Genomic DNA, 14,336 nt, shown 5'->3' with positions numbered 1-14,336 from the left:
TTCTTCTCTTTGTATTAAACGAAATTGCACAGCGGAGATTTCTTTCCGCCGCGGAATCAATATTGCAATTTTTCCTTCATGAAACACTCGCTTGTTTCTTTCAGGAGAGCGGCGTGGTGTCGGTCGCGGTGCTGCGAGATGTCAAGAAAGGTAAGACTCGAATTGAATTTTTCGAAACGTTGCTCGCCGCGGCCTTCGTCGAATGAAATTTTCAGGAACCTATTTTTCGCGACAGTCGCCGTGTCGGCCGGCCGCGTTGCAACTTTTCGCAACGCGTTCCTGCGACCGACGTCGCACTTTGACGTTTCGAAACGCAGTTTCGTCACCAGTCGACTGCGACGTGCCCTGTAAAAATAAAATCCTCCGCATTTTGCGCGCAATCAACGTAATGTGATGACGCAGACGTGCCGTGCGTGGCGATGGCCGAAGCGTGATGTTTGGAAAATGTTTGATTAACGACGATTAGCTCGTGTGTTGTAGCCAACAAATAATATTCTTTAAAACAACGATGATAATGAACATATTGAAACATATTTATTAGAAAATTATCAAATTCATCATTTGTCAAATTCATATTATAGTTTCACTCTTATAATGGCACATTGCTTATGTTTTCGATTTATTAGTATATTTATTGTTTATATTTGTACATTGTTGCTTGGTAAAATAATCTGTAATACGTATTTGCAATATGTAGAAATATTTTTAACGCTTTTAATAAATTTTAATATTGTTTTAGGATATTTTATTGACAATAGGGCCAAAATTTCTTTATTTGCAATTGTGTTATATCGTAATATTAATAGCGACATGAATGAATTTACTTAATGATCTTCCTTTTGATTATAATTAAAGAAAGTTAACTTACAATTTTGTCTTTACGCTTAATTATTAAATTATGCTAATATTAAAAAACAACTTTTATTTATGCGTATACTTTTTTGTATGCAACACATTTATCTGCATTAAATCTTTTCATTTGTTATTTTATATTAATATTGCGCACAAAAATTGCTAAAAAAATTTTTTACATTAAATTTTAAGTTAAGATTAATAATATATGAATCTAGAACCAAGAACTGTATTCAGTTCTTAATTGAAATAATGACATTCGAATAATTTTATTATTAATCCTACAACTTTTGATACAAAGAATAAATAAGTCAGTGATAAATTTTAGTAATAATCTGAAAGGAATTTTTGATGCAATTTTCTTATTCGTATTTTTATAATGAGTATGAAAAGTGGATGCTTGTAAGATGATAAAAATTACAAAAAAGAAATGATAAAATGCTTCTAGACTTGCTCACTTGTTCCCAAAACTTTTTAGAACTTTATACAATAGTTGCAGTGAAGCTGCATTTGACCCCTTTCAGAATAATTAAGACTTAATATTTTATAATCTCTTTAATTAATGCTTCTAGCGTGGTCGGATGTAAAACACCTGGATACGTTTAGGAGAAATATCTTTAAAATTTTTGTATTTCTTTTCATAAAATAATATTTAAATATTTACAAATATAATAATATTTGAACATTTTATTGTTTCGTTAATACTTGTAAAATCTTGTTATGTCTTAAAACAGAAAACTTCAAATTTGCTCAAATGCATTACGGATAGATTTAAAAGATTTGCAAATTAGATATACAATGATTGTGTATCAAAATTTTTAAATATATTAATAAACATAATATACATATATACATAAATAAATTAATAATATATACATTAATTATACGTATGAAAAGGACACATGATAAATGGAATGGAGGAAAAAAGGATAAAATGATGATTTGTTAATTTTCTAAATTATACGAAATTCTAATTTATTTATAAACTCTTCAGTTTCTACAAATAATACACAAGGCTTTGGCTAATCAGAAAAAAAGTAATTAATCGTTACTTTTACGTCACCAGGAAAATTAGGAAAACTCGACAAACCTTAGGGTTTGTCGTTATCTTACCCTCCTCTCTCTCTCTCTCTCTCTCTCTCTCTCTCTCTCTCTCTCCTACAATCTAATTTACTCGAGTGTAAGTAGATCTGTAATTCATAAACAGTACTGGCCTCAGGTGTAATATCTATCTCTTTCTAAGCTAGCTAGTTATCCCGAGGCAGCAATGCTGCTGATGCTGCTGATACCTCAGGATAACCTAAACACCATTGATGATTCTGCCAATCCATGCTTCGCGTACGAATCGCGTTCCAATCGGAATAGGCACGCGAGCGTGAGTGCTACAAGTTTCCGATTAATTCGCGGCTCCTGCTCTAATTTCTAAAACCAGTCGCCTTGGTAGCGGCGCACGTCATAACTTGCCTACGTTCGGACATTGTCGCGGGAGGGACGTGGGATATTGATTTCTCGGTCCTCTCGAAATCGAGGCGTGTCTGTACCGTCCACAACTACCGGAATGACCGTCTCAATTATTTTCGGCTTTGTTATCCGGGGATTATTATCCTGCGTCGCGTTCCGAGGCGCGAGATTATCATAAACGAGCCCCGATTTCGAGCGAGCGGCGGGCGTGCATCTTCCATGTGATCCCATAATCGAGTCGAATCGCTTGGCGGCGATGCACCAGCAAGAGACACTCGCGTTCGCATTTAACTAATCTCTCGTTATCTATAATATCGAGATAATGCTCTTAACTTAAGCAAAGGGCTTTTTCGTATTATTTAAGCGCGTCACTTGCCTCTTTGATCATTACGCTAAATCGGATCATTAATGCTTTGTAAAAATTGGAATTTTTAATTTAATTGGAAATTTAATTTCTTTTTTTTTTTTATTTTAAATATCAAAGAGGTAACGTAGTTTTATTAATTACTAATTACTAATGACTTTAAGCTTTGGCGGCGTACGATGCATTAAACATAACGGTTACGATACAAAGACGCCTCTTTTATCTTGTTTTTTCTTTTTATATGGGTCTTCGGATGGTTTTCTTTTGTCACTATTTTTCATTTCAATTGATCATTTATAAAGTTAAAGAAATTTAATTTCTTTGTATTTTTAGATGTAGAACAGGAAATTAATTCCTTGTTTAACGATATATTAAAAAATTTGGAAATGATTCTCTCTCTCTCTCTCTCTCTCTCTCTCTCTAAAACACACACACACACACAAATACATATATAGTGTGTGCATGCGCACGTGTGTGTAAAACAATATATAATTTAATTTATTTAAATTATATATCTAATTTAATTTATTTAAATCTAAATAAAATAAGGCAAAAGATGAAGCTTAATCTATTTATTTAAAACTTTAATTCTAATTGCTTTAAACATCGTTCTTGAGTTTTCTCTCTTAATGATCCCTCCCGTTATAATGATTTTAATAATTTTTCAAATGCTCATTTAGAAAGAAGCAACTTACTTTTATAATACTTAAAGTTTTCTTAAGGATCTTAAGAATATTTAAAATCTAGAAATGTGAAAAATTTAATTTTGCTAAATAAATAAATACTTGTTATATGCTATTAATTACTTTAAACTAAAAATTATATATTTCTATGTATGTGTATATATATATATATATATATTATTTTACATTTTTATATATATATATATATTATTTTACATTTATATATATATATATATATATATATATATATATATATATATTACGTTTACGTTTTCTAATAAGTATAGTTTATTTTATTAATATATTTTTATTATTTCATTAATATATTTTACAAATCTAGCTTTTATAAATCTAGATTTGCTGATCTATTTTAATTACAGATACATAAAATTCGCGATTATAGCAATGTACCGATTAAAATCTAACTGTAGTTATTAAAAAAATCTAGTTTGTGTGTGTTCTTGACATTAGACGATAACAAAATCTTAAACAATTTTCAAACAAGTGTAGATGTACAATGTGTGCGAATGCGGTTTCTAGATCTGCAATAGGCATTCCTATTTCACTTTGAGTAGTTGCCCAGGCTTTAATCGAACCACGGCAAACGAGTATTTAGGAGAGAGTTTACGGACATCGATGAATTTCGCACTACAAATGATTCGCAATGCGAGTTATATGCCCCCTTCCCTTCTCTCTCTCTCTCTCTCTCTCTCTCTCTCTCTCTCTCTCCAACCATGCAGCCGCTGTTTACCGAGTTCTTCGCTAAGCAAAAATAATCGGACCTCCCGGCTCTCTCTCTCTCTCTCTCTCTCTCTCTCTCTCTCTCTCTCTCTCTCGCTCTCTCGCTCTCTCTCTCGCTCGCTCTCTCTGGCGCCGATCGATACGCGTTTATCAGCGTTCCCGGGTTGTATAGCGTACGAATCCTTTGAAAAGATAAAGCACAGCATATAAATATTTGACAGCGCGGAACAAGCGCGATATAAACACGTTTCGCATATTTCCCCTCCGGCGGCGAGGATCCGCATTTTAATGCCGTCGCTCGCGAATTTATTCGCGGGTAAGGGCATTTTACGCGCGGGTATAAATAACGTGAAAATCATCCCGCGCTCTTCTCGCGCGATAATAAACTTTCACGTCGCGATATTTCGCTCGGCGAAACGCATCAGAATCGACACGACCGCCATTGCGCCCCTGCTTTTCCTCCTTTTTTTCTCCTTTTTTCTTTTTTGTGTATGTTTTCATCAGTAGCCGAAACGTAAATCAATCGCTCCTGTCGCGGTAGCGAACGCTTTTTAGACCTGTCGATGAAACGTTTCTTATTTTCTTTTTGCAGAAATAATAATAAATCGATACGTATTGCCATCCTCCATGTTTGTAATAATTTTAACAAAGTTTATCAGCGCTTGCATAAACGGAGACTGTAAAGGAGAATATAAAGTATACAATGTGAAATAAGATTATTTTATATTTTTTGTAGAATGTGGAATGAAATGTTTTTATGTAATCTCTATGATAGTGTATAAAAGTCTATATTGGAAATATCTGTGTAATATTATAGTGGAAGTAAAAAATATAAATTTTAGTGGAAATATTCATCGAAAAAATAACATACGATTAATGGAAATTCAGACTAGAACTTTTTGCCACTTTTCGGTTTATTCTGAGCTTGATTTTTAATGTTATGATGAGCTCAATAATTATGTCGCAGTAACAGTGATATCTTAAATAATTAAACATTATAAAATAAATTATTATGTAATATATTTTTTATGGTAATAATATTGTTTTTTACGATATTTGTTCGGTTGCATTATAGTCATAGAGAATCATCCCAAATGGACATTATCTGTCAGGGACTCTCTGGAAAAACTTAGAAAACCTAGATTCTTAAGGAATTTGTTTATACTTTGGAAAAAAATCAGGGAATTTTCAAGGAATTTTATCGAAAATCAAAAAATTTTTTTAATATTGCTTTTTTTTAATATTTTGTCTTTATATTATAATATTAGGAATTTATTGAAATGTTAATAATAACAGCGGACTCATTCACTCTAAACATAAGAGCACACTGATTTTACTGATATTACCAATATTTAGTATTGAAGACATCAATCTCAATTTTGCTCAATGAAGAATATTTATTTTGATAGTTTTATGAAAGTTAAATTTATAGTGATTATGCATTATACAATTTTTTATAACTTTTGAAAATAAAGTTTTTAGAAAAGAAAATTTTCTGCAATATACTACATTTATTTTTTTTAAATCCTTTTTTAAATCTTTAGTTTCTTCCAAAATTTGTTAGATTTAATTAGATTGAAACTCGAATGATTCTTTATTTTATGATTTATTTTTCTAAATGGAAGATATCGAGGATTTTGCACGATAAATATATATTTATTTCTAAGATATATTTGTTAAATACATTTCATATTTTTATTTATACTTTTGCTTTTATCGGGAATTTTTAATAAATTGCTTTGAAAATCAGGGAATTGACAATTTTATTCAAAATCATTTCTTTGGGTTTAGATTTGGACATTCCTTTAATAATATGACATTATTCCTTGAATTCTTAAGCCATCATATCGATCAGGCTCGATATGTCGAAGGAAATTGGCGATTCCCAACGCAGTCGCGTGTTACACATGCGTGTCGCAAGTGCGGATGCTTGTCGTGCGTGTAAAGCAACGTTGCGTCAGTGCGACAAAATTGTGGCGTTATAAAAATATACTTTCGACATACAGCCGACGTACATACCGAGAACTTTTGCAAAAAGTACAGTCAGGTCGCGGAAATAATCACCCCCGTCGCCGAGCGGCGTTTTTTATTATACTCGCTGCGTCTTGCTATGATATTTTCCGTTCCCAGCCGGCGTATCCGCCCCCGTTTTACCCTTTTTACGTTGAACGTGTTCCACGTCATTGGAACCTATACGTAATAGAAGAGAGATAAAAGAGCGGGAAACTCATGCCGGCGGTGAACGTGCGGTGTATGTTCACGAACCCTTTGTGAATTTGCATGTTATATCCGACGTGCTCGCACGTATACGTCTATGCGTAAAATATCGGTTTCAATTATCTTCTATCAAGACGCTCGTATCTCCTCTCTTTCGCGAGTAAATTCTAATCTAAATATTTCGTCGTTTATTTGTCGCGCGTTTGCGTTGACGAAATGAATGACGAGATCTTGTCGAAAGAGTTCGATGGACGATTAAACATTGAGATTATTTCCAATATTTCTATCGGTGAGGTTGGTCGATCTTTTAATGCATATTTTTTGAAACTAGATTAATGTATTCATTCGAATTAGATTAATTTGCAATTTAGATTAATTTGAATTGAATTGCGATTTCTATTGTATATATAAAACTTTATGTTCCATCTTCTTTAAATTTGACAGTATTTTAATATTTGAATGAAAATATACTTTAAGAATATTCTGCTCTTATCGAGATGCTTTTTAAATAAAAAATAAAATTTTTTTTGATATTTTTCCGCAGATTTTTCTTTTAGACATTATATATTATCATGAATAATTTCTTTTCTTTCCACCTCGACCACTAATTTAACTTGAGTCATAAAGAATGCTGCGAATTTGAGGTATAAAGAAAATGGGACTGAATTTTTTTATGGTCATTTTATATTTAGATGATTATATTTTTAAAAGAAGCTAATTAATTTTAAGATAATTTAATATAGATTTAATTAATAGTGTCAGCAGTAAAAATTTCTCATGAGGATTTACTAATATATTAGTAGAGATAAAAACATAGCTTTCTGTCACGGTTTTATTGTTAATAGCGACACGCGCGCGCGAACTTAATAGTGAACTTGTATTACAAAATTGTTCAAAAACACATCAAACTTTTTGTTTATTTTTATTTTTTGTTTTCAGAAGTATAGAAACAATTATTAATGAAAAAATATAAAATTTTGAACAATCAAACTCATATTGTTTGAAGAAAAATTGCATTGGACGGGATGTCCAATATTTTCTGAAAAGTTGAAATTCGTATTTATTTTATGTTTTATTTTTCAAAGTGGACAAAAAATGACCATTAATGGGAAATATAATTTCTCTTATTTCATCGAATACTGTTATCGAATATTATTCTTCTTCATTATATCTAGTGAGTTATATTCCTGAAAGGAATATTTAGATACAGAAAGCTAATATTCGAATTGAAAATAAAATAAAATTAGATACAAACGTGTGTAGATATGTAAAAAATTTAAATTCTTTTTCTCTTTCCTAAAATTATATTTTTTATTAAATATTTATACATTTTTCTTTAAAATTTTTAAATTTAAAAAGGAAAATTTATATCTATTTTAGAATTTAATAAAATTGATTTTCTGTTTTTTTTCTGTTAAAATTAATTAAATTATATCGCGAATTTGTACGTACACATTTGTAATGAAATTATAAAATAAACTTTTGAAAATTTATATACATATTATGATATGTATTATGATAGCATTATTTTTAGTTTTATATATTTGTATTGCTACTTTTATTTTGTTATTATTAAATAAAGTTCTTCTAATAAATTTTTTATTTTGCTCTGAAGATTTTACAAAGTTTTACATATTGCATTTCCGCACATATAACAGACTTAAACGATAATAGAAATTAATTGTATATTTTAAGAAAAAAATTATGTGTATTTGAGTATTTTGGAAAACTGTCGTATTGCAAATGCAGATTGCAAATGCTTTCCTTTTGAATGTAGAAACACAACGGTTATTACTTGGTATGGAAGGTAAATATTTTTCTTTGGGGAACATGACTCACTTTGACTCGTCTATCCATTTGCATTATCGAAATGCTACTGTAACACTTACTCCGATTGCATCGCGGCGACTTAAAATCCTACCAAAATTTGAATTTAAAATCTCAAAGTCGACTAGTTGAATTTCAAATTCAGTGCTTTAAGTAGGTCCTCTACAATCGAGTGTTGATACTGGAACGGAACGTAATAAAAGCAAAACATCTCGGTAAAAAAAAAAAATCACTATTCGAATAAATGGTTTCGCTTATACAATTTACATACTAAATTACAGTAATACCTTTTCTTTGATTTATGACTGATATAGATTCGCGATATTAACGGCAAAACATAACAATATTTGACAAAATTAAGATGTATAATTTTATTATGTGTGATAAATAATTTTTGTATATTTAATCAAACATTGTAATTAAATCTTCTTTTATTTTTTATTAAATATACACATTGAGCTCTAGTGATAGGATAACATAGACGCGAATACTCTTAAACAGGATATCTGCTATCTGGAAAAACCTGGAATTCTCAAGGGATTTGTTTAAATCTTGAAAAATCAAGAATTTTATTGAAAATCGGAATTTTTTTGAAGTTGCTTTTTTTAATATTTTATCTTTAGATTATAATCGAGAGCTGATTGAGTTATAAAAATTTTATACATTATAAAATATTTTAACCCTTATAATTTTTTTTCAAAATTTTTCAAATTTAATTATTAAAACTCTTAAAAGTCTTATTTTAATTTTATGATTTACAAACTTTTGTGAATGGAAAATATTTCGCAGAATTTTCCGCAAGAAACATATATTTATTTGTAAAATACATTTAAAAATACTTTCATCTGGAATTTTTAACAAATTGTCCTGAAAATTTTCAGGGAATTCTTAAGAATTTTTTTTTTTTTTGGATTTGAGTAGCCATCTTGTTAAAGAAATTCCGAGTACAATAAAGAAATCCCAGATGACATAACGAAAAGTAATCGCACGAGAACCAGCAATGTTTGAACGCTTTTCATCATCATCGAGTTTCTGACAGTTGTCACTCGTGAGATATTTTCATCTAGATGCGTAACTTCGCAATTGGCGGCACCCTTGCGGAATAAATTTGCTGTAGGTCCGTCGATTTGTCCGCGTCTTCTCGAGGTCGGTGTGCGAACTCGTTCTCCTCGACATTTCGAGAAAACGATTATTGTCGGGGGTGCGTTTCTAGGATAAACCCCGCGGGGGCGGACGTGTCGTGGAGATATATATATATATATTTACACATACACATAGACATATAGGGTGTCTAATTTTAATTAAAACAGCCAATTTCTATTAAAGAAAATGGAGATTTGCAATATGCGTATCTTTTTTGAAACTCAATTATGTATTTTCTTAAAACCAACTGATTCACCTTATTATTCTGTGCATGAAAGTATTAAGTGATAAGATATAGTTGCCAAAAAATGAATAGTTTACGAGATATTTCATTCTTTGTTAGATTGTATCGAATTCAAGCTTCATAATTCAGAAAATACTTAATGAAAAAAATATTTTATCATAGTGTTTTGAAAAGCTCTCGCGATCATCTACAAGAATATAATAACAAAAAACGAGGAAGTTAAAACAATGGCATCATCTTATGGCATCCCTCTGGAAGTCACAAAACTTTTGTACGAAACATTTTCTTTTAAAATCTCGCGAAGAAATTGGCTATTCCAGAAATTGGCTATTTTAATTAAAATGAAACACCCTGTATGTATACACGCATACATTCAGCATATATATACGTAATAGGCGCAATCTTTCCACTTCATCCTCCCTTTACATCGTCTCTTTATATCCTTCCAACCTTCTTCTGGTACCACCCTATACTTCTCCTGAGGCCCAATGTTCATCCTGCAAACCATCCAGTACGAACAGGGGGTAGAGAGGTCTCCAGGTGGGCGGAGATCGATAGCACCACGACCCAGCTTTACCCAAGCAGGCCAGGGAACCCGTCGTTACTAACTTCCGTGATGTATGTATCTGTACCGAGTCTCCCGCCATTACGCTCGTCCCCCTGTTAATCTTTAAATTATCAATCGGCATTCACGCACGTGGCTCCGTGACTTACAATGAAAACTCTGATTTTCCTTGCAAAATTCATTCGGTTTTATCAATAAAAAACGATAAGGGGAAAAAAAAAATCTATAAACACGAAACTCGTTGCTTAACCAGCATATTTTAGCGAAGCTTATGTTCTTATTTGAAAAGATAAGTTGAAAAGATTTCAAAATGATAAATATAAACTAGGGGAATTAAGGCGTCTCTTGTATTGTTTAGGAAGAATTTTTTTATCGTCAAAATACAACGCCGTTTTTATTTTCTTTTAATTAATTTAAGCTATTAAGAAGAAAGTATTTTTGCTGAGAAGAAATTATTAGAATATAGCTTGACATATATAAAGTTATAATATATGATGAATATGATATAAATAATGGTTACAAAAATTAAAGTAAAATTATGTTATATTTTGAATATAGGAATATTACGAAATTCATCCTTCTTCTTCCTTTGAGATTAATGAGAAATTTTTTTTCGATATTGGGAACTGATATATTTTTCATAAAAATTCTGAATGTCAAGTATAAAATTTATTATATACAGTAATTTTAATTTATATGTTAAATTACATTTCCATACAGCTATTTTAAACTGATTTTCCCGCTAATTTAAATCGCTGGGTTTTAAGTTTAACGAAGCCTTTTTCGCTGCCTTTTAAGCGCTAAGATTTAATAATAAGAGCATAATCCTTGCAACAAGTGATGATTTTTTTATAATAGTTACAAAGAGAATTAGTTTCGGTCTTGTCAAAGAATCAGAATCGTTAACAGAACTGACGATTAACAGTTTTGCGGTACTTTATATACGCTTGGTTTATATATTATATACATGTGTATAAAGAGAAAAGTAATTAGTGCTTCTTACTAGTAATATATATGTACGTACACATAATTTACGCCTTTGCCTGACGTTGCAGCGCCTTTGTTTGACGATTACACGTTCTAACCTTTGGCAATTCCCTGCGGCATTTGCTATTACCTGCGGCATCTTCACCATCGTGTCAAGTTTCGTTTTGCGTTTACATTTAGATCATAAATAAATAATTTTTTAAATGAATATTTGGGTATCAATTCATAGAAAATTATTGTTGGCTTTTTCAGTATGTTGATAATTGATCAGTATTTATTGAAAAATAGATCATTCTTTATCATGAAATGTAATCATAAATATTAAAATTTTTTAAAAATTATTATTTAAATAATTATTATATTATTATTATATTACATATATCATTGTATTATTTATTATTATTATATTATTTTTTAATTTTTTTTAATTTAAAAAGTTTTCTATATTCAAAATTAATAATTTACACATAAATTAATTGTTTTTCCGCATAATGAAGAAATAAATTGAGAAAATCTTGAGAGTATTTTTCACAGAATTTCTTTATTGCTGTAGTAGAATTTTATGCAGTTATAATTCTTTTATAATAGACAAGTGTAGTATTTTTATTAACGATATTAAAATTTAAATCCATCAAGAAATGTACACTTTGGACTAAAAAGCGTTATTGGCAAATTAATCACAATTATCACAAATGTTTTACATTCGATTTGATTATCAATATCGTGCAATATCGTTGAACGCAGTACGTTCTGAGTACGTTCAACAATTAAGATCCATATCTCTTTCGCGAGCCAACCTCGTTGCTTGTTTCGGAGAATGAGTGTCAACCAAACCTGTGCATTACATATGCACTCACAGATGCGTAGGCAGGTCGTCTGCCATTTGCCAACACGCCGAGTGAAGCTGATAGCAGTGTATTATGAACAGAACATTGAAAGTTGCGGTAACAAACTTGAGCAGTTAGCGCTTCTCGCAAAGACGTAACCGTAATTTAAGCCGCGAGTGTTTATGCCAGAACTTGGATCAAGAAATGCAAATGATGAAGTACAGGATCGGTTTTCCTGACATTACATACCGCCAATATTATCCACCAAGATGTCAGATCTTGTTTTTAAACTGAAGTAACACAGTCGAGTGACACAATATGTTAATTTGAATGTATGTACATTTAATTATTCTAAAGGCAGAAATCTTTAACTCTATCTAATCCTTTATATTTTATTATTACATATTTTACAATTATTATTTTATTATTATATTCGGTTTAATAAAAAATGCAACATTTTTTGTATTTAATAAGTTTACGTATAATTATTTCATTATTATAATTTTATTATAATTAATTTTTTGTTCAATAATTTCAAGTATTTAAGTGGAAAATTGATAACAAAGCAGAAACCCATTTTTTTCACAATTTGTTTAATATTAAATATTTTAATAACAAAATTTTAAAAAATAAATTTAAAAAATTCCTATTATAAACTGGAATTTCTATTATTCTAAATCAAGTTTATAAAACAATGTAATGCTAATTATGTACTTTGGTGATGTTTATGTAAATTGTTGATTTTATTTGAATTTGATTGATCAAACGTAACAAAAAATTTCATTCAAAATTGAGGTAGAGGAGTTGGCTGGACAAATTGGACTTCGCATAAAAAATATATATAAACGAATCGAAAAAATATATATCGCAATTTGTTGCAAAAATATTTTAGAAATATAACATTGTTTGCAAAATCACCATACTATACAGTCTAAATACTACACAGTTTAAAAGATAAAGCCAACAAATAAATACTTTTCTAAAACATCTTTACATTAAAATTATTTAAAATGGATGCAATTTACAAAATTATAAGTTACAATAATGTTGCTGAGTATAATAATCACGATCTTTCACCACGAAATAAATTATTTTTATTTAATATTAAATAATTTGTTACTCGAACATACTTGATTCTAAGATGTTCTGCAGCCTATAAAATTTTGAAATGACGAAAACCCGCCGACAAAAGCCGAATTTGTTGCATTTGTTGTTAAAGGATCAGAAATTAGTTTAATAACAGAAGATTAGTTATCTTCTTGAATTTTTTTTCAGTATATCAGAATTCAAAAATTATGTGACATATTTTATATTTTTATTAATAAAGCATCAGTTTTGATTACGTTGAAAGACAAGTTGCACGTAAATGCAACTTTTTCTCTTCTCTCTGGATATTTATTCTGATTTTTAGTAAGTGCTAAGATTTTTAGTAGTGCTTCATTCCGCAAACTGGCACACAACTTTGGGGAGATTTCTAAGAGTTGTTTCCGCGACTAATGTTCATCCTCTCTTGGAGGATACACGAGCGATGAAGTATATTTCCACTAAACGGAGCACGAGCAAAGCGTGTCCTTGTGCTCCAGTTACGTTGAATCGGTTTAAAAACGCGCGTTATACAAAGCGATAGTCTTGCACGACGGCTCCGTTCAATTACGACTTGTTCGCACCTGCGAATGCACGTTCCGAGCTTGAAATACCGTTATTGTTTTCGGACGATATATTTCTCTTGTTTCCTGGCGGAAGACTGGAGATGAAATAGACACTGCAAATGAAATGTAGATGCAGAAGGAAAAACCGAAGATTACGCGCGATTTACAAAATCAGGATATTAAAATGTCTCTAAAAAGTAAGAATATGCATAAGTTTACATTTTTTTTTCAATGTTCAATGATATCCTAAATTTATTTTTTAAATAAATTTAGATTTCTGTTCTGGATGTATTACACCTATTTTTATTTTATACGATGAAAAAATTATAGATTATTCTGGATCGCGTTAAAAAAGTAGTACAAAAAATTTGGCGGCGGTTTAGAATCTGGATAAAAAATTATTTAAATAAATAAATAGGTGCTAAACTTTTTTGCATTTTTAAATATGATTTAGAATAAGCTAAGTGTTTCTTAATTTTTCTATTATAAATATAAAAATTAAAAAAATTGATGTAATACATTCTTAAGATATAAAATATATTTTTGTTTCAGCGCGAAGTTTCAGGAAACTTTATAAAAAGTGCTTTTTTTGCAGTAAGTCTTTGAAATAAGCTAATTCTAAATGAGCATTGTCTTCACATACAAATTTTTTAATTAGAAACAAGTTAAATTTTTTAACATTTTAAAAATTATAAAGTTACGAGTGCTGTTAAATGCATCTTGTAGTAATATATTGTAATAATATTTCCGGGTTTGTTGAAAAAAACATAATTTTA

At 30.1% G+C, this 14,336-nt stretch overlaps 2 protein-coding genes across 4 annotated transcripts in view; both read left to right on the top strand.

Moving 5' to 3' along the window:
• Positions 1 to 14,336, top strand: part of Nca (neurocalcin homolog) — a 166,709-nt gene that overhangs the window by 41,307 nt on the left and 111,066 nt on the right. The gene's annotated exons all lie outside the window — the stretch shown is intronic.
• LOC105428118 (neuronal calcium sensor 2) overlaps positions 1 to 14,336 on the top strand; it is a 154,249-nt gene that overhangs the window by 40,627 nt on the left and 99,286 nt on the right. For 2 of the 3 annotated variants that reach the window (XM_089073437.1, XM_089073438.1), the window contains one exon: positions 105 to 150. The exons of the other annotated variant lie outside the window; for it this stretch is intronic. The gene's annotated coding sequence lies outside the window, so the exon portion shown is untranslated. The remainder of the gene's footprint in view (positions 1 to 104; positions 151 to 14,336) is intronic. 3 annotated transcript variants of the gene reach the window in all.

This window comes from Pogonomyrmex barbatus, unplaced genomic scaffold (genome assembly GCF_055798465.1).
Source record: "Pogonomyrmex barbatus isolate J1 unplaced genomic scaffold, ASM5579846v1 scaffold15, whole genome shotgun sequence".
Classification (NCBI taxonomy): Eukaryota; Metazoa; Arthropoda; class Insecta; order Hymenoptera; family Formicidae; genus Pogonomyrmex; species Pogonomyrmex barbatus.
Note: the sequence above shows the minus strand (reverse complement) of the source record. Positions and strands in the feature narration are given on the sequence as shown.